At 39.3% G+C, this 20018-nt stretch overlaps 1 protein-coding gene and 1 non-coding gene across 5 annotated transcripts in view; both read left to right on the top strand.

Moving 5' to 3' along the window:
* The window catches only part of RYR2 (ryanodine receptor 2), a 727449-nt gene that overhangs the window by 149275 nt on the left and 558156 nt on the right, over positions 1 to 20018 (top strand). The window lies entirely within an intron of this gene.
* Positions 8731 to 8860, top strand: LOC144313191 (small nucleolar RNA SNORA2/SNORA34 family). Its single transcript, XR_013378914.1, has one exon. It is a non-coding gene; the product is annotated as a small nucleolar RNA SNORA2/SNORA34 family (small nucleolar RNA).

Here is a 20018-nt window from a genome sequence, read left to right as displayed (position 1 = left end):
CTAGCTCCTGGTGATGTGATTATAGTAACTTCTTTTCCTTCTTGGTGATGCAGGCTTCAGGTGACTCGTTGATCCACTTGTCCTCTTGATGTTAGAATCTAAAAACCTTTTTAAAAAAAAAAAAAAAAAGATCATGGATGGGAAGTGAGGTGTACCTTAAGTGACCATAAGAATATTTGGGAAATTTTAGTTTGGGGAGCAACTAGTTAGTTGTTGCCAAGGGCTTTAGGTGGGTGGCTAAGAGTAGAGATTCTGGTGTCAGTATGCCTGGCTTTGAAAGCAGCTGCATCCCACATACTAGTCCTGAGACCCTGAACTTGAACTTCTGCATGCCTCCGTTCTCTCCTCTGTCAAGCAGGGATGATGATAGCACCGTACTTAAGCAGGGGCCGGTACAGAGTAAGAGCCAGCTAAGTAAGTGTTAACGCTGCCGATGATGACGCAGTGTGTGCACATCACTGGCGTAGTCAAGCAGTTGTGTCCTGTGATTAAATGGGAGCCATGATTGCTGACTCCCTACCTGCCCCCCACCCAGAGGGGACCACCAGTTCTTTCCTATGAACCCTGAGTCCCCTGTGAGAGAGAGCAGTGATTTGTATTTAGCATTTGTGATCTGCAAATGCAGGCTTTGCTGTATTTGTTTGCTCAAAGGGCTTATCGCCCTGGCATTCAGAATGTGAAATAATACTTAATGAGGACAAGAGGATTAATGGCAAAATTTAAAATCATTCAGTGACTAATACGTTAGTGGCCTATGAATTCTGTATCTCCATATGCAGGGTGGCTACCCTGTTTACATTTCTAAGGTTTTTAGAAATCATTTCTAAGGTTTTAGATGCACATTTATTTTTCATCGCTGCTCTTCCATTCAGGAAATGCCAGTGGGGTTTAATAATTCCTTGTCATTTCTGGAAAGATAAATCAGATTATAGATTATTAAGGGTTATTTTTCAAGTTGATGGTGGATAAACATTAAGAGGAATCCTTGCTGAATGGAGACTGACTTACCGGTTATGATCACAGGATTAATGAGACCAATCCCAATATTTCAATGCTTATGGATTCTTTTCTAGTGTTACTGTAGGTGGATTCAGGAATACTATTAACTATGATTATGTACTGATTATTCAGCCCCCACTATACCACATTAGCTTCCCAGAGGAGGTATTTAATAGTTGAGGAAATGCAAGCTGGGAGAAATTGTACAACTGGCCCAAGATGTTATGGGTTTCAACCCCTATGCTCATTTTCTTTCTTCCGTACTTTGCAAATCAAGGTTGATTGCAAAGGAGGGACTTACAAGGAGGGAAAAAAAAAGTTTTTAACTTTAGTGACATCTAGCCTTCCATAGGAGTCTGCTCATTGTGGTGAATTTGGCATTTGAGCCTAGAGTCCAATTTCGAGCCCTGGGGATTAAGTTAAATAATGTATATAAAGTATCTAGGGGGGACCTGCCACATAGTCAGTGCTTTATCTTCACGTTGGCCTTCAGCACTTCAGCACTATATTTCAGCTCCTGCTGACATATAGCAACCAAAAGAGCAAGCTCGGGTGTCAGAGAGGCCTGGGTCTGAATAAGGCGCTCACTATATGGGGTGTTTCAGGTTGCAAATAAGAGACTGATTTTTTAATGCCTTATACCAAAGGGATTTTATTAACTTAAGTCTTGAGGTAGAACCTGCCTGAAATTGGCTGTTCTAGTTCTGCTACATTTGATGTTAATTCTTCTATTAACTCATTGCAACATGGCTGAGGGACTTCTAGTCATCATAATCAGATGTGGTACTATCCAGAAGAAGAAACCGAACCATCTCTCCTGGGGGCCGTTTCCTAGCAGAAAGGAACATTTTTCCAGAAGCCAGGCTTCTTTTGTCTCTCAGTAACTAGAGTTTGGTCAAATGCCCATTTCTGAAATAATTGCTAACAAAGTGAAAATAACCTTCCCTTGAAGCACATGGTTTTGTGGGGGAGGAATGGGTAACTGCACAAAACTGAGATACCCTCAGATAGAAAGGAGGAAAAGGATGCTAATCTCCTCGCCAGGTCTTCACTCCTATCGTGTAAATGAGGAGGGTAACACTTACGTCACATGGTTGTCCAGTGAGACCCGGCACCAAAGACCAGTATCAGAACAAGAGATTAATATGAATTTGAAGGTAACAGGAGACGGGGGCCACGTGTTCCAGCCTCTACTTAGGCTTACTTACTGAAAGCTGTGCAATTTGAAGCAATCTTGGGTTCTCCTTTTTTCATTCCTTGATCACTGTCTTTTGAGAGCCTAACGTGGTGGACATTGTGCTCAGAACCACAACAGACTTCCCTGCCCTGTATGTGTTTGTGTGTGTGTGTGTACACTATGGGCTATGACTATGTGTTACACAGTATTTATGATGGATTATTGAACTCCTCTTTTTTTTTTTTTTTAAAGATTTTATTTATTTATTCATGATAGTCACACAGAGAGAGACAGAGAGGCAGAGACACAGGCAGAGGGAGAAGCAGGCTCCACGCTGGGAGCCCGACGCGGGATTCGATCCCGGGTCTCCAGGATCGCGCCCCGGGCCAAAGGCAGGTGCCAAACCGCTGTGCCACCCAGGGATCCCTATTGAACTCCTCTTGTGCCCTGCCCCCTACTATATGGATACTGTATATATTGTTCATGGTCCTCACGACAGCATCTCAAGAACAGGTATTTCCCAGTTGAGCATGTAGGAATATCAGGTGAATATTATCAAGTGCTGGTTGGGGTCAGAACTACTCATTGTTTTGAAGGAGCCCTGCAAGTCAAAGTAGACTTATCTCTTTCATTAATAGACGTTGAAGATATGTCTGCTTATAGTGAAAGTTGGTAGCTAAAGTATCTTATGCATTTATATTCTTTAAAATCTGTAACTTTTCTGTTATTGTTAATTTATTATTATGGTTAGTAAAGACTTGAAAGAAAACACTGATTTGGTGAAATACCAGCTAATCTATGCTATTGCTTATTTAAGACATTAAATTTAGTTTATGAAATGTATCAGAAGCAGAATGATTTCTCTGAAGAAAGCAGTCAATATCAGAAATAACGATTTGATTAATTTTGTTTTGGTCACAAGCATGACATTTCTAACACCGCATACTTCCTAGGAATAAAGATCATTGAGAAAGACTTTTTAAAAGGGAAGGGAATGAAAATACTGGGAAATTTCAGGACATCTCAGACATTTTGCTAATAGCACCTATATTTTATTTATTCACATGTACTGCCAGCTTTCCGAGAAGAAAATTCTTTTACTATTTGCCTTATTAGCTCCGTATTCAGAAGTAGAATTAATAACTGAATTCCTACGTATTTTTGGATTTAAAGCATCTGTGTGATTTAAGAAGAAAGGAGATGTTTTTATCTTTTTATAAAAGCGTCTTACTGAAGTGACATTTTTCTGGGTGGTGGTCAGTACACACATGGGTTTGTTTTGTTTTTTCCAGGCCAGTGGGCCCATAACGGCTATGGACCTACAGGGAATATTGTGTTGACATTTCCCATTTTGTCAATAGTCTCATAGCCTTTCCATGGAATGGTTAGTGACCTTGCTCTCTTTCTTTTTCTCTTTTTTTGGAAGACACATTTGGAACAGCTTCATCCAGAGCAGATGGTGTGAAAGGTTCAAGAATAACCGTTGGCAGTACTATGGAGAGGGGGGAAGCCAGTGGGCTTGTGGAAGACTTGTGTGCCTGTTTTATCCTGGGAATATTGCGTTTGTGTGATGTTTTGTATCCTGTTTCAGATGTTTGGAAATGGAGGCGTGGGGCCACCGTTGGGGACACGTTGGTATGTAATAAGTTGGTGCATAATAAATAGGCCAGAGAGAAACTCTCAGTGTTATGTGTTCAGACATACTCTAAACCTGTTGTGTTGGGCCAGCCAGAGTTCCTATCTTTTTGCTGTTGGTGCCCTCTCTTGCCTTGGACTTTCACGAGTATACCAGGAAGAAGTGTCTCTCCTCTTCCTTAAGGTTTTCAGTCTTTATTTAAGGTTTTGAACAATACCTCTGATACAGACACACTAGCTCGGAAAGAATTTTTAATAGTCCAGTAGCAGCAGTATTTTCCAACCCTAAACTTATGTTTCTTTCTTTTTTTTTAAGATTTTATTTATTTATTCATGAGAGATAGAGAGAGGCAGAGACATAGGCAGAGGGAGAAGCAGGCTCCCTGTGAGGAGTCAGATGTGAGACAAGATCCTGGGTTGCTGGGCTCATGCCATGATCTGAAGGCAGATGCTCAACCACTGAGCCAACCAGGTGCCTCCCCCCCAAACTTATGTTTCTTCTTTGTATTATTGTTTCAAGGGTAAATGTGAGAGCAGGCTTGTTCTAAGTTAATTCAGACACACTGTGCTTCTCTAAAATGAGGTGCTTCTCGAAGCTTCCATCTGAGCAGTGGTCCTGGTGCCTGCTGTAGGGCAAGTTGCCCTGTAGAGATAACATGTGTCCCTAAAACCAGTGCTGGTCTCCTTGGAGCCAATTACCAGGACTGTATGGCTCTGTGATCGGCAGAGGGGGCACTTGTGTTCCTAAGGTAAGGCATAAACTCAATTTCAGTTACTAATGAGATGAAAGGTCTCTGGCAACTTAGCCAGAATTTTAGCCATAGGCATATTTGGTCAGTTAAAATATACTCTGATGTGTCAACACAATTTTCTTTCCTCCTATTTTTTTTAAGGTACATGATAGAGGGAGAGAAATAATGGTCATGGGTTATAGAAAACCCTGAATGGAAAGGAGGCATAGGTTTTCTTCTGTCACCCAGAAGCATTTGACCACTTGTAGGTTGGCCTCAGTCATTCTATCATCAGGCAGATTCATGCACATCAAAAATCTGGAAGGCAGTTGATGAGCAATTACTGAAATGAAGTCTAACACCAAATACAAATGTGCGCCAAATGGTGTACACTTATGGGGTTTCCTTTTCTTATGAGGCAAGACTGCCTTTTCAGATGGCAGTGCCCACAGTGGGCCAACTGATTGTTTTTCCTACAATTTCTCCATTAAAGTTAGTTTATCATTCTTGGTGTCCTCCTGTAGATGTGAACTCATAAAATGGAATGTGACCTATCATGGACAAATCCTTTCTTTCAAGTCTTATATTGTGGGACAAGATAGTAATAGTAAAAATGAGAAAAATGGTAATATATTTAGTGATACTAAAATTTACTTAGTTTATTATGTCCAGGCACTGTTCTAAGGTCTTCTCATATATTAATAATCATGAGTTATTATTACCCTCCCCATTTTATAAGTGAGGAAACTGAGACCCAGCAAAGTTTAAGAATTTTACCCACACTTTTATAGTCAAAAGGTTTCAAACATGGGATCCCAGTTTTTAAAAAAAGATTTTATTTATTTATTTAGACAGTGAGCATGAGCAGGGGAAGGGAAGGGGCAGACGGAGAAAGGGAGAGAGAGAAAGAACCCATGCTGAACGTGGAGCGTGATGTGAGGCTCCATCTCACAACCCTGAGATCATGGCCTGAGTGAAACCAGGAGTCCAATGTTCAACTGACTGAGCCACCCAGGTGTCTCTTGTATCCCAGTTTTAGATTCTCTACTCTTAACCACTGGGCTGTGTTTCCAAAGATTAGATTTTGTTTGAGCCTTCTTGGGAGGTGGTAGCATCTTGGTCTCTGAGCAGACCCAGCCGATAGCATCCATTTTCCTGCTTGGATTCTGAACAACTTGGGAAATGAGAGAATAGAGCAAGGGTAATGTTTATTACCAGTTGGGGGGACCATTCTTCTTGTAGGCAGCTGTTCTCAAGAGGAGGAAAGGGCATAGCTGAGCCTCTTTGATCTCTGATTTAACAATCAGCTAGGTTAAGCCATCTCCTGGGGATACAGGGGAGAAAGGGACACAAAGAGGCCCAAGAGAATCCTTTCTAATGGTGAAGGTCACCAGGGATGGTGAAAAGGGGAACCCTCCTCACTTCAGAGTTATGAGTTCATCAAATATGGATTCCAGTGAAAATCTAAACAAACCTGTTAGAGGGGGTGTCGTGATGTTCAGTAATACTTTTGTGGTTTGGTGGAAAAATTGCATGATGCTATAAATATAGTTGGACTCCTCCTGAGTTTGTATTAAATTGCTGCATATTTCACCTCTCCCTGATTTCTGGAACTGCAAGAGTCTCCCTCCAGACCCATGTGCTTTTGTTTCCTTTCTGTATCCTTGAAGTGCTTGGTCTTGTCCCTTCTGTTTTCAAAACCATTGCTTACCTGCTTTTTTCTCACTAACAGTGTGACCAGCGCTTACGCTTTAGAAGGCATGATTGTCCTAATGAGTCTTTAATGATCTAAGTAGTAGCTCTATTCATTTAGAAAAGCGCTCCAGATCTCAGAACTGTATGGAGAGTCAGGAACAGTATCTAAGTAGATAGTTGTGAGACAGAACTTAGTAGCTCGGTAGACTTGAACTTGTCCCCTACTGTATTAACCATTTAGGAGTGTTTAAAAGCCGAGTGCTGCTTTACAGTATAGACAAGAAGGGATTAGTGGTGAAATTTGTGGTTAAGGGTGACAAGACCATGGAGGAGGCCAGGTGTTAATTTGTAGGGTTTGTAGGATGCCCTCTGGAATGGGGCTGGTGGGGGGACATGTATGTCAGTTACTGTTCAATAGTAATTATGTGTAAATGGTAAAGACTTGTAGTGTCCAAAATTTATATAAAAAGGTTTTCTAAGGCACATTATTTGCTCTCTTCCTTTTCATGGTTTTTGAATTCTATTTGATACATAGCTTGAATGAAAAGCCTGCAGTGACATGAAGCAAGTGGGAGGGGTGGAGAAGAGTGGTAGACCAATTGCATTTGACAGGGTGCCACAGACTGTGCCAGCCACTTTAATTCAAGGAGGTGTGGTAACCATTCTACAGAAGCAGAATCTTGGGCTTTCAATAGTGCAGTTATTTCCCCAAGGTCATGCTGGTAATCGGGGGTAAAGGTGTAAGCCAGTCTTGGGTGTGAGCTCTTGTGCTAGGACTTCTTCAAGGGTGTTAGTTTTGCTTATATCCTGGTACTTGTGCACACTGGACCTAGCACGCTTGCCTGGGGCTGGGGACTTGGCATTTTATACCAGTTAGTTCACTTCTTAAGATTCATATGCTGAGAGGTTTTCATTCTAGCTTGATGCTCAAAACACAGTGAAATTTTTTTTTAAGATTTTATTTATTTATTCATGAGAGATAGAGAGAGAGAGAGAGAGAGAGGCAAAGACACAGGCAGAGGGAGAAGCAGGCTCCATGCAGGGAGCCCTATGTGGGACTTGATCCTGGGTCTCCAGGATCACGCCCTGGGCTGAAGGCGGTGCTAAACCGCTGAGCCACCCAGGCTGCCAAGCACAGTGAAATTAAACGCAGAAGGCTTTGGACTGAAATTCCCCATGCTCCTAATATAGACTGAAGTGGCCCAGTGTACCTCATTGGGTTCTAGATGTAACGAACCTCCTGCCAGCTCTGCATCTGTTCCTGGCCAGGTGAAGACCCTGTGGGTTGTTGTAGAATAGTTATACCCCCAGCATCATCCCTGTTGGTTCATCTAGAAAAACACCAGCCTAAGAGGACATTCTTTCTTTTTATTTTTTTATTTTTTAATGGAACTCTGCCTTCTCCCTTGACAGTGCCATCTAGGTCTCTTCTTTATATCCTAAAATCTTGTTGATAATCTGAAAGGTGAATAAAATGTTGAACTATTGCCCTAAGAAAAAGAACTAAAATTAATTCTGAAAAAAGAACTATCTTTTATTTATACTGTAGGAAACACTGAATAAAAAAAACCCAGACTTACAATATGGCTAGCCTCAACAGAGAGAAGGCAAATGTCACTCTAGTAATAGTTCTAATATTTTTAAAAATAAATATTTCTAATATTATTCCTAAGGCTATCCAATTTACTTAAAAGAGAATGTTGACTTAAATCTCTCTTTTACATGTTAGTTACAGCAGTTTCAGACTTGTTATCAAGTCATTTAATGCCAAATAGCTTTAGAAAAATGAAAAATAGCAGCCAACAATCACTTGAAATGAATAATAAAGTCTCTCAAAATTATGTTAATTTTTTTCCCAAATGGAGGTGTTTTTAAGGGATTGTCCTTGACAGTAGAGACATAATTCAGTTTTTTAAAAAAACATGTTTATCTGTTAACTAAATGTAGATTTAGTTCAGTCCCTCATAAGTGGCTTAATGAAGTCAGTTGTTTACTGGGATGGTTTTGTTTTTAAAATGGTACTCCTAAATCTATGACTAGTTGTAACTTGAAGTATACTTTTCCCTGTATACAATTTACATCTGTGGTCATTTTAGGAAGAGTATGATTTTAGCATAATGAGTGAGGATCATGACATTTGTTTATATAGCTGGTTTTTTTGTCTGTGAGCAACTTTATATTAAAAAAATCAAAGGACTATATATATTTTTTTGCCTTGTTTTTTCCTTTTTTTTTTTTTTTTTTTTAAAGATTTTATTTATTCATGGGAGGCACAGAGAGGCAGAGACACAGGCAGAGGGAGAAGCAGGCTCCTCATAGGGAGCCTGAACGTCAGACTTGATCCTAGGACCCTGGGATCATGACCTGAGCCAAAGGCAGATGCTCAACCACTGAGCTGCCCAGGTGTCCCACTGTTTATTTTTGAAGCCAGTTAAATGCCTTGCCGAACAGAGGTGTATAAAGTGAATTAGAGCTTTTTAACACTTCATCAGCATAGCCCTGAATCCAGACCAGTGGTTTGCTAGCTGTTGGTTTCAAACAGGAGCCAAGAGTAATGTGTTTCTGTGGTCTGTAAGCCATTCAGCACCCCATTGGGAATGGCTTTCAGTTGGAATGAACACAGTTTATGGAGGGGGAAAAAAAAAGAACTTTGTCAACAAACGTAGTTCGTGTTGATGAGGTGTATGTGAATCTATGATGGAGAGCCCTGGTGTAGCCTTAGCAGCACACATGGTTTTTTCAAATACATATCCTACCTTTCCTGTATTTTGTTTTACCCACATAAATTCCCCTCGAGGCTAAAACTTGGTTAATCTCTCCATGACATTGTACATGGTTATGAATACGGAAGATGCTCTTTCATATTCCCCAATGAAGGGAGATGTATGTGGCATTAGAAGATTGCACAGTCAGGCATTCTGGACCTGACTACCTTCTTAGGAGGCTTATGTCCACACTGCATTCATGGCCTAACTAGTTCATTGTGTGTTGTCAAGCCTTTTCCACCTCTCTAAGCCCTCCCACCTAATCCTACTCTACTCTGTTTTTTAAAGGAGTCATCATGAAATCTTATTTTCTTTGCCATGGATCAGGGTGGTGATTCACAAATCACTTAGGATCTCTGGGCCTCATGTGGGGGTTTTTTTTTGTGATAAGGAGGCCTGTTTTGCCCACTAGATGCCAAATGAGATGAGGTCTTTTCTCTGCTGACCTAGTGTTCTATAGCTTGTTTCTAATTAATGTTTTTCTAATTTTAGATAGCACCTTCTGTATTCTACATGACGTCTTATCCATTTGGGCTGTGTTAACAAAATACCAGAGACTGGGTGGTTTATAAGCCACACAATTTATTTCTCACAGTTCTGGGAGCTGGACATCTGAAGTCAGAGTGCCACCATAGTTAGGTGAGGGCTGTCTTCTGGGTCACAGACTTCTCTGTCCTCACGTGGTAGAGGGGCTATGGAGCCTTGCGGGGGTCTCTTTTATAAGGACACTAATCGCATTCATAAAGACCTCATGTTCGTGATCTAAGCAACTTCTGAAGTCCCCACCTTCCAACAGCATCACTTGGGCTTTAGGATTCTCAATGTGAATTGGCGGGGCAGTGTGGGGGTGGCACACATTCAGACCATAGCAGATTAGAAAAGGTGAACAGAGGAGAGAAGGTTTTGGATGCTAGTGATAGGAAATTTTGCCTGAATGTACTTCAACACCGAAGGCATTTTTGTTCACTGCATCATCCACAGGATGTTTCGGATACCGTATATAACTGATACTTTTATCAGCTTTGCATAGTAGGATAAGATATTGGGGGAGAAATCTGAGAAGCCTATGGGGAAAGAATGTGAAGACTGAAGAAACACAAGTTTGTAGGTAGGGAATATTTGCTAAGAGGAAATACCCTGATATAATTTCTATATTCCCCAAAAAATTATATATTAGTGTTTGGCAAGGATCTGCAATTCATTTCAATGCCCAAAAGGTTTTTAATTCTACTGTGAGACCACATGACTGAATTGGGACTTAGACTGTTTTTAGAGGTCCACAGAATGCTTTATCCATCTTGAAATTTCTCCTTGTGCAACCTTAAGCCCATCAGGTAAACAGAATTCTTTGTTGTTTTGGAGAGAGAAATTGATGGCATAAAGGATCATTTCGGTGTTTAGGTAGCTTTTTCTTTTTCTCTTGGTCTTATTAGTAATTTGTTATTAGTGGGGATCCCTGGGTGGCTCAGCGGTTTAGTGCCTGCCTTTGGCCCAGGGCGTGATCCTGGAGTCCTGGGATTGAGTCCCACATGGGGCTGCCTGCATGGAGCCTGCGTCTCCCTCTGCCTGTGTCTCTGCCTCTCTCTATTATTCTCATGAATAAATAAATAAAATCTTAAAAAAAGTAATTTGTTATTAGTTATTGATGGACCCCTTTTTTGGTGGACTTTTTATACTGTTTCCATCGTGTGAATTTCTGATTAATGTTCACAGTGTTTTTATGCATGTATCATGGCTAGAACACGCATCATTCAAGTGTAATGGCTATTAGTTTTGCCATTCCCAGCTTGGGTGGTCTTATAGTTGTTATTTTTGTTGTTGTTTATATATTCTGTGGAGCGTTCCTTAGGAAGGATATGCCCTTTTTAAATGTAACTTGTTTAGAAGTTCTGAAAATCAAAGCTTCCATTTAGATACAGCTCTCCTAATCATTAAAAAATACCAACTATAGGAATGTATGTTGATAAGAACTTTATCTATCAATCAAAGAGAGTTGGATGTTCAACTCTGTCTGAGGTGAGGTATTAGTAATTCTCTACATGTTCCATAGATCTTTGCTTTAGTCCTCTAGCTAGAACCCTGGATCATATATCCTACTGGACAGTTCCATGTGGTTCTCCCACTTGTATAATTACCAGTAAAGTGTCAAAAGATGAGAAGGTTTTTGAAGTTTCTTTTAGAAGTTCTAGGTAAACTGCCTGAAATTTGTAGGAATGATAGATAGCTTTCTGCTCCCACCTTCAAGATCCCCAGAGACTTTTCAGCTTCTGGGAGGAAGATGCTCCCACCTACTGAATTTTGCCCTCCTTTCTTTTTTTTTTTTTTTTGCCCTCCTTTCTTTTAACAAGATCTCCCTCCTGCCTTCTGATGAAGCTGATCTTATAATATCCTAAATCTTTGCTTTATTTCAAGGCCTTAAATAACCCTAGCCCTATCAGCTACAAAAACAAATAATTTAAATTGGAAAAAAACAAAACAAAACATGGTGCCCATTTTTAAAAATTCTGACGGGTTACACTTCAACTCTGTCTTTGCCTATTTTGTTATTTTGTGTGCAGAAAATTTGGCTTTCATTCTTTATTTGAATTACTTTATAGATCATTATATTTCCTCAGAGTGACAGAGTCGTGAATTTAGTCAGTAAATGTTTATTAAGGACTCACAAGATACTGGGCCCACTGATCAGTACTAGGCAGTCATACATGAAATACTAAGTAACTGACTTCAGGGAACTCACAGGGAATGCACTGAGTGTTCATTTTCCTTGGTTATTAAAGCCACTGGCATTTTGTTTCTAGAATATCCTGAAGTAACCTTAGCTTGAGAGTAAAACCCTTTATTTTTCAATAAGAATCAAGTCTCCTCCCTCCTGTGCCTCTTCTTCTACAGATACAGATTCTTATGTAATAAAGTCATGGAACCAGAGAAATTGGATGGAACCCTGAAAGTGAACCTTTGAGCCTTCCTGTGTCACTCTCACCCTTCCTTCATCAACCCTTTGGCTGTGTCTAGACAGAATTCACAATACTACCAGAAAGTAGTTTGGCTGTTAGTAAATTGTGGTGTTTAATTCCTTCATGAATTCCTTTCCACACAGAACCTATGAAATATTTGGAAGTTTACATCTGAAGTATCTGTTCAGTGGAAATTGGCTTGTCATCAAATTTCAGGTGTTAAAAACGTTTTTACATCCTCTATATTGGAACGGTAGCAAACTTCTTAACTGAGGGGGTGAATTAAAATATGTGAATTGAAAGTTGTAAACATACTCATGATTGTAAATTAATTTTCTTTTTGCTGTGACTATTAAACAGCTGGTAGATTCATGGTTCATATTCTAGGAAACAGAAGACCTTTCCAGATAGCCTAATCTTGCTTAGATGTATGGAAGTAGAGAATACTTTATTCAGTAATTTTTTTTCATTGTCACGTTTAGTGGTACTTACTAATTTCTAGACATTGCAATAAATGTAGGAGACTCAGATGATGTGTGTGGCCCTCAGGAAACTCATAATTTTGGGATCTTTTTTCTTTTATGGTTAAAAATCTAGTTAATTTTTATTATTTTTTATTTTTTACATAAAAATTTTTATTTGTTTTGGAGAGAGAGAGAGCATGTGTGCACTCTTGTGCATGTGATGGGGAAGGGGCAGAAGGAGAAGAAGAGAGAAAGAATACCAGGCAGACTGTACACTGAGCATTGAGCCTGATGCAGAGCTTGATCTCAAGACCTTAAAATCATGACCTGAGCCAAAATCAGGAGTCACAGATGCTCAACTGACTGAGCTACCCTTGTGCCCCAAAATTTAGTTAAGTTTTAAAGGAGCTTATGGATGCTGTGAAAAATGTGTCCTCTACGCTTAATGATATAGGTGCCTACAAACACTAAAGGGATTTGGGGTCTTGATTCAGAAGCCCATGATTCTTTTCCAAAATTCTGACAAAATGTTGACAAGATTAGGTTTTATTACTTGATCTCTTCTCTCAACTCCAGTCCATATGCATTGATTTTCCTCTTTGTATAGTATTTACAAAAAGTAGAAAAAACAATTCTAGAGAGCTATCATTTAAACAAGAGGCCTACGTTTTCCCCTACTTTTAGCCAAAGGCTCATCTCAGTGGGCCCAGTACTATCTGAGCCTTCCTGACTTGCCTTCTCCTGGTTATTGGTGCACAGTTGTTCTTGAAATCGGGAGTGGGTATTCATCTACTAAGATCAATGGGGATCCATATCACTTCTGAACTCCTTATCAATCAGATTCTTTATCATGATTGGTTATATGGTTTCCATAAATTGTAGAGCTGCTTCTCAAAATGATTTCTGGGATATTGACACCAATTCATGGCACAGTTCCTAGTCACTAGCAAGCCACTTGGAGATTGTGGTATTAACTGTTTATTGCCTGGTTTATCGAACATGTGGAAAAGTTTAGGTTTGACTACTGCAATTGCAACATTGATTTGCTCCCCATGCGTGTGTGAAGACCACAAAGCTATAATCATTCATATCATCTAAGTAACAAAGGGTCTAAGAGGAGGATAGATCACTGAGATGGCTTTCCCATCATCCCTTAGGACTAGGCACCGTAGTCATTAAAATAGTTTTTTGGGCAAAGAGTAAGTTATAGATGTGCCATTATTTAAACAGACAAATGCTAACTTGTAGCATGTCACGTTTTATATATATTTTAGGAAAGCATTAGAAAGAAGCTTTGGTGTTTACCACATACTTACCTTTATCTCAGTGTCATTTTGCATTGTGAATAGGAATTTCCCATGCCTATATCCATTCCAGCATATTCTGAGAGTATATGGGGAATCCACATACACAAACTTTTCTCTTCTGCGTCTTTGTGTTCTATCATCCATCACTTTTAAAATTATAGTAAAACACCAAAAACCTGATTTACAAATTGGAAAGGTTTATTTCTAATGACCAACTGATGGCCTTCATTTGCCCTAATACAAGGAGGAAAAGGAAGGCTGTACCTTCCATATTTCAGACACTTAGTGGTTGCTGTGTTAGCTCACCTCTCATTCACCTGTAGTGGTTATTGTGAGATAGGAGATCAGTGACTAGCATTGAAATTTTGTTTTGGGTTCTTTTTACTTGCATCTTTATTATTTTTTTTCTTGGGAGGTGACAGGAAACAATAGGAATTTAGGAAAAATACACATGGGGCGCATATTTAAGGAGCTAGAGTAGAGTCCAGAGAACCAACTTGAGTTACAGGATGAATGTTGACTTACTAAAATAAGAGTCTTAGAGTGATAGAGTCCACAAATTTGTTCTGATACTTTATTTTGTAAAGGAGGATGTTTAGGTCTAGGAAAACTAAATGGTTTCTCTAAGATTATAAAGATGATACTGGTACAGAAAATTGTCTAAAGTTCTTTTTAGTATTAAGAATAAGTAACAAAAAGTCCTGAGGATAGCAGGCAGTAAACTTTGTATCCTTAGAGCAATAAACTAGAGAAAAAAGAAGTTAAATTGAGTTGAGGTAATTTAATATAGAGCATTTGATAGTAGAAGCTTGAATATGGTACTTTGAGATATTGCAAGAGAAAATTATTTTGGTGTGGTCATTTCCTGAAAGATGGATGGGAAATGATTGGAGGCCCTGTCAGTATCCGTTAATTATTTATTGTGGTGGTCTATGAGGATCCTACAGTTCAGAGAAGGAAAATGTTGATTATCCCTTGGTCACTTGTGAGGAGCCATAATGAGGTCTGTGGAAAGACCTGCCAGACCAGTTGTCCTGGAATTCTGTTCTTTCGCTCTACAGCCACCTGGTATGTCCAGGTTAATAATAGACCTATGATTCACCTCAGATCTAGAATAGAGTTGTAGTGGACCTTTGCTGTTAATGGTTTGACTTAGTATTGAATTGAATAATGACATATTCTCTGGTATAATTACTAGCATTTGTAAGTTGATAGTGAAAAACAACAGAAAGGGGTACTAAACCAATTAGGGTGATTTGGGGGCATCCAGACGAATGATTGAATGATCTTTCCATCTGGGTCATCATCAGCATTTTTCCTAGTCAGACTTTCTTCTTGCCTTCTCTTTCAAGTAGACTCACATAAACTTAAAAATATTAAAATGTAAAAGATGGGTGGACTTTTTGCCTATAAAAGGAAAAATGTATGTTTTTGCTGTTGTTATTCTTTGGAATAATACTTCTGAACTTATGCAGCTGGAGGTTCCCAGCTTTTGATGGTCATAGAGCAGTGCACTTGAACAGGGCTCTTAATTTTCTTTCTTAGCAGTTGCTGCACTATGGAGCATATACACTAAGAAAGCATCTCATTTTTTCATCCGGAATTTACTCTGCAAGATTGCAAAGACTCTGAAGAATAATTATGATTTAAATATTCCCAGCAGGGAAGGAAGGAGCTTGGATAAAAGAATATCTTTCCCTTTCTCTTTCAGGATTTGATCATGAGAATAGATCATTTGGCTTGCTCATTAAGACTGCCATTAATGCTTAAGCACAAAAGAAAGTCACAGGAGTTTGCCATATGTAGTTGTTTTCATCTGGTGTTAAATTTTTCTGGTATCACAAAATCATTGAATTCTAGATTTTTTTTCCCCAAAAGTGTAGGAGTTCTGTTGGTATGAGGTCACCATTGTCATGTTACTATTGAAGTGTAAGGGGTTAAGAAAATACAGAACATGGATTCTTGCAGAGGAGCAGTGACCTCATGGAAATCACTTCAGTACAAGGTCCTCATGGACTTTTCCTACAGAAAGTGACCTCCTTTCATTGAAGAGGTTTTTTGAAGTTCTGATGTTGTCAGTGCTGTAACAATTTACTCAAGTTACTGGTGGAACTCTTTCGGAGGTATGTGCAGAAATCCAACTTATATTGGCTTAAGCCAAAATAAAGAAGGGTGTGTTACTGACTCTTGTGATGGAAAGGTCCAGGGCAAGTCTCAGTTCATGCATGACCATTTCCAGGGATCCAAATAGTGCCATTATGACTGGTCCCCTTGGTTCTTGGCTGTGCTTTCTTCAGTGTTGGCTTCATATGCAGATAGGTTGGCCCTCTGACATGGCCAGATGGTCACCAGTAGCTCCAGGCCCACATTCTACTAACTTTGAGACCAAGAGAAAGAGCTTCTCTTTCCTAGTAATTCCATTGCTGGGATTGAGTCTCATTGCACCAACTTGGGTCATGTCGTTAGGATGGAAACTACTGGTCACAAGCATGCTCCACATATGGATGGGCGTGCATAATCCTATTTTAACCCAAATCACCTAGACTGAGGGTCTGGGAGGAAAAGTTCATTCCAAAGAGGAAGATCAAGGTATCTCTGTAGAAGGAGAGCAGCATCTGCTGGACTATACAAAAAATAGATTGCTGCGGCTTGCTGCTTAAATGTTATTTTTCATTTGCATCCAAGTATAAGGTGGTATTTCAAAACTTAGAAAAAAAATAACCTGTCCACATTCAGTGCTTCCATTGGGATCCCACTAGTTCAGGTGGGGTCTCACTCCTTGAAAGCCATTTATAGTGAAGCTTTTAAGGTATGTCTGTCTCATAAAAAATGAGGAATTGTTTTATTTTAAACATTTAATCATTGGTTTTATGTTTTATCAATACTTAAAGTAATTAAACAATAATTAAAGTAATTATCAGTACTTGTTAATTTACATGTGTATTATAATTGTCCCCTTAGACACCCTTTTGGTTCTGTTGGAATGCCTCTCTTTGAACTCTGTAGCTTGTGCAGAGCACAGTTGACCATGCACTGAGTAGCAGCGCGAGACAATGGACATAGGCTTTTGAAGATAAAAATGTGCCTATTAATGTGGAAATAAAATTCAGCTCTATTTCCATATTTGTGAGGATCCTGGAACAGTAAGGATGTAGGATTGGTCAGCACACGCAGGGAAAAGTTCACTTCCATTAAAACATAAATAGATGGGGACCACAGACTGTCAAAAACAAGACCTACAAATTTAGGCTCAGGTTGGATGTAAATTGGGAACTTTAAAAGACTATCCAAGCTGGAGGGAAACCTCCCTCAATAAAGAGAATACGGAGAGTGCAGTCCTGATTGAAGATCCATCCACTAATCCTGAATTGGGAAACTCTGCTCCCCCTCTTCATGGGATCACACAATTTTGTTCATCAACAGTCATCGAATATTTGTTCTCATTGTAGAAGCAGCTTTAATTGGAAGTCAAATGATACTCTGAATGTTTTAGTCTAGTTTCTTTCTTTGTCCTGCTGTTCTGTCACTCTGGTTGACCCCCATGTGTGCCAGCAGCATTACTGAATTATCTGGTGCTTGTTAGTGCTATTCATTTTCAGGCATTTACATTCACTTTCTGGACACCAGTGTTTTTTATGAAATATTTGAATACTTTAGTATAACATTAACAACTTCACTTTGAAAGTAACTGAAACTCCCTCCCCTTTCATATGTTTTCTGGCTTTGTGGTTTTTGGCTTTTGTCTTCATACTATATTAGATTTGGTTTTTGCTCCGAAATAGGGTTACACATAATTTTTTACTTTTCAAATACTATTTGTTGTTCATGGTTTGTTTCTGTGACTTAATGACCACTAGTTTAATTTGGTAGTTCAGCCAAGCAATGGAAAATTTAAAATATTTGATTGTCAATTTCAATGGGATATGTCCTCATTACAACCTCATTTCTTGTGGTCTTGTGTATTATCTTGTGAGTGATTCTTGGTCCTAATTGAAAGTTATCTTTTGAGTTTTATTTTGTTGAGGACCGGCACTCATATAAATGTTGCTTTTATCTGCTTTTTATTTTAACTTGAAAGAAAAGATCTTTAAATAATTCACAGTTTATTGTAAACAGTTCTACAACAATCTTTTTCTAATTTTTTTTTCTGTGAGATTGTGTGAAAAGCAGAGAAGGGAGAAAGCCCTCAAAACTGTTAAATAGTGCAGGCAGAGGAAGCATTGTGAGCTCCTGAAAGAAAGAATTGTTTCTTTAAAATGAGCTCCACTTTTCTTGTCATTTCCATTTGTTGTGGAGTTTAAATTACACAGACTTTCATATTCAGAGTGCCCTTTCTTCCTCTCCTGCCCATTTATTGTGGAAGGGTCCTGGTGAGGGGCAATCTTTGATAAAAGAGGTAGTTAGAGTAACTACTGGGTAAAAGAAACCTTAGAAATGGAACCCACTCAGATGTCGCAGACCTTTGAGGTGCTGATGGGCTGAAAGTTTCATTATGTTCCATTGGGCAAGAGACTTCCTCTTTGCAGAGTTGATTAGAACCAGGGATTCAGATGACAGTTTAATAAGCTGTCCCTTGCTGGCCATTGTAGATAACTCATGAGTGTGCTGCTCCATGGGAAGAACGCACAAAGGAGAAACATTCTGTAGAACAAACACCATGTCACAGGATATTTGAATACCGGGAGAAAGGTGGATAGAACCTTGCTAACAATACAGGTGAAACACAGAGTCCCGGATGTCTCAGGTGGGTCTTAACGTTGAAACCTTATACTATAATTGACATCAGGAAGGGCTGAGCAAAGGATTCAGAGATTTCTATAATGTGGAAATCTCACCTATAGATCATGATACTTTGGGATTTTGCAGAATCTGATGAGAATAATACAAAAAGGCTATGTAATTTGGAAAACCCATTTATTTCAAAAGAGAAAGACTGCTTTGGGTTGTGTTTCAGTTATTAATCGACTAAATCATCTTTTGCCGAGATGCCTTCAACATGAACTGCGGGATATTTTCTTGGTTTTTATTTTTCCTCATTAGTGCTGATCCAAAGATTCCCAGGCAGGAAATTCTTTTTCTCTATTCATATGACATTTACTTTAAAAAAAAAATTATTTATTTTATAGACAGAGAGTGAGCACCAAGCAGGGGGAGGGGTATAAGGAGAGGAAGAGAATCTCTGCTGAGTGCAGAGCATGATGCCAGACTCAATCTCAGCTCCCTGAGATCATGACCTGAGCAGAAATCTAGAGTTGGCCACTTAACTGACTGAGCCACCCAGGCACCCCAAAATTTAGTTTTTTGCTTATAATATGGACTTAACACCTTTTGGTTGCTAGAAAGGGATAAATTTATTTATTTTTTTTAAGATTTTAAAATTTACTCATTTGAGAGAGAGAGTGCATGAGAGAGAGCACAAGCAGGAGAGGCAGAGGCAGAGGCAAAGAGAGAAGCAGACTCCCAGCTGAGCAGAGAGCCCAACACAGGGCTCCATTCCAGGACCTTGAGATCATAATCTGAGCCGAAGGCAGACACTTAACCAACTGAGCCATCCAGGTGTCACTCCAATTTGGATTTTTTTAAAAGACATACACAAATGGTACACATTGTCCTCTAAGGCATTTTTTTTAGTCAATTTTTTAAATCCAAAGATTAAAAAAGTTGTCAAATTGAACATTTTTGATAGCTTTTGATCAAGCCTCCTGCCTAGGATATCAGAAACCAGTGAAGTTTAAACGGTCCATTTCCTCTAGATGAACATTTTAGTAAGTACTTTTGTCAGGTTAGTGATATTTCTATCCAAACCAAGTGTGGTCTTAATATTACTCAGAATGGAAGCCTCTTTGCATTTTCCATTAAGCTTTGTTTTGCTTAAGACCACGGTCTTTCATGGATGATATTGACCCAGGCTGAGTTTCTATTTATTTATTCAAAGAAACAACAGAGAGAGGGGCAGAGACATAGGCAGAGGGAGAAGCGGGCTCCTTGCAGGGAACCCGATGCAGAAGTCGATCCCAGGACCCCAGGGTCATGCCCTGAGCCACCCAGGTGTTCCTAGGCTGAGTTCTTATGGGTGATCAGGTTTGCCATGCTGCTGAAACTGTGCATGACCTTGCTCGTGACCTCTGCTTGTCCAGGTTACCAGTTATGTGGATGTTAATAATACAGTACTGCACAGTTTACAAAGGGCTTCATATGTTTAATTTAATCTTTATAGTGATCAGTGCGGTATAGTAAGGGTAGTTTATTTTTTGTGAATAAAATAATTGAGTCTCGTTGAAGGAGATTATT

This window comes from Canis aureus, chromosome 4 (assembly GCF_053574225.1).
Source record: "Canis aureus isolate CA01 chromosome 4, VMU_Caureus_v.1.0, whole genome shotgun sequence".
Classification (NCBI taxonomy): domain Eukaryota; kingdom Metazoa; phylum Chordata; class Mammalia; order Carnivora; family Canidae; genus Canis; species Canis aureus.
The sequence above is the reverse complement of the archived record's forward strand: the minus strand, read 5'-3'. Positions and strand labels throughout refer to the sequence as shown.